The following is a 1666-nucleotide window of genomic DNA, read 5'->3' on the forward strand; positions in this document are numbered from 1 at the left end:
GACAAGGCACATGATTGGTGGGAGTAGGTCGTATATGCCATGAGTGATGATGCAACTCTTGATTCCATGACACTGAGTGACTTTACGACCCGATTCAGGGCTAAGTCTGCACCTGTGATAGAGGTACAACAGCTTGCCAGAGAGTTTCAGGATATTGAGCAGACGACAGAGATAGTGGCGGAGATCACCACCAAGTTTAGGGAGAGGGCCATTCTTGTTCCGCAGTATGTGGTGGACGAGGAGATAAAAAGGCCCGGTATCATGAGATGTTGCAGAGTGATATTCGACAGTTTGTGAGCTGCTCCACCTGCAAGATGTTGGAGGACATGATTGCTAGGGCTCGGGAGAGGAGTTGGATTTAGAGATGGAGAGAAAGAGGAAACCAGAGAGGAGTCAGTCAGGGAGTTCGGGAAAGAAGCCCAAGGTATCAAATCACAGATCTCGGAACCAGTAGAGCCACGACCGTTGTGGCAAATGCGGCAGGATGCACGAGGGAACATGCAAGGAGGGGAGTTCAGGCTGCTACAAATGCGAACGAACTGGTCATATGAGCCGAGATTGCACAGCCACTACCACCACCACGACAACATCATATATGATTTTCTTTTAGTGAAATAAGAGAGGACACAAACGGTCCCAATGCCTGAGTTTATCAACAACAGGGAAGGTGGCAGCACCTTCTCCTGCCACATTGAGGATTACAGATGTCCGTCAGGGCCAGGATGAGGCACCTACAGTGCAGAGCAGGGATTTTCAACTTACTGCAGAGGTGGCATAAGCAACTCTTGACGTGGTGATGGGATCGTTCTTAGTGAATGGTATATCAGCTTTGGTACTGTTTGATTCGGGTGCCACCCGATCTTTGTGTCGCTCGCTCTCATCAAGCGATTTATAGGAGCTCCGGGGGAGCTGGATTGCCCAATGGACGTGGAGATAGCAGATGACAGGACCGCTAGGGTTACGAGGGTTCACAAAGGATGTACGCTATAGTTATTCGATTAACAGGTTTTAGTAGATCTGTTTTTTATTCCCTTACGTGGGAATAAGGTTATCGTGGATATGGATTGGTTGATCCCCAATGGGGGCACTGATTGATTGAGCCCCAATAGGGTAATGATTGATTGTGAGCAACAACTATTGAGGGTTCACACTCCTAGTGGGGAAGGGTTAGTGGTCCTGGGCGAGAAACCACATTAGGGATTGGTGTTTTGTTCAATAGCGAGGGCGAGGCGCCACTTTTAGCAGGGTTGCACAGGATACGTCGCCTATGTTATGGATACCCGTGATAAGGGTAAGGTGACAATTGATGATGTCCTGGTAGTGCGAGAGTACCCAAACGTATTTCCGGAGGATTTACTTGGGATACCTCCGGAGAGACAAGTTGAGTTTCCGATTGACTTGGTCCCTGGTGTGGCTCCGATAGCCAAGACACCATATCGATTGACTATTCCTGAGATGTAGGAGTTGTCTACACAACTACAAGACTAGGGTTTTATCAGGCTGATCAGTTCACCTTGGGGATCCCCGATCATGTTTGTGAAGAAGAAGGACGGGTCACATCGCATGTGCATAGACTACCGAGAGCTGAACAAGGTAACTGTGAAGAACCGTTACCTACTTCCGAGGATAAATGATTTGTTTGATCAGCTTCAGGAGGCATCTTGGT

This window comes from Lactuca saligna, chromosome 9 (assembly GCF_052625555.1).
Source record: "Lactuca saligna cultivar CGN05327 chromosome 9, ASM5262555v1, whole genome shotgun sequence".
Taxonomy (NCBI): domain Eukaryota; kingdom Viridiplantae; phylum Streptophyta; class Magnoliopsida; order Asterales; family Asteraceae; genus Lactuca; species Lactuca saligna.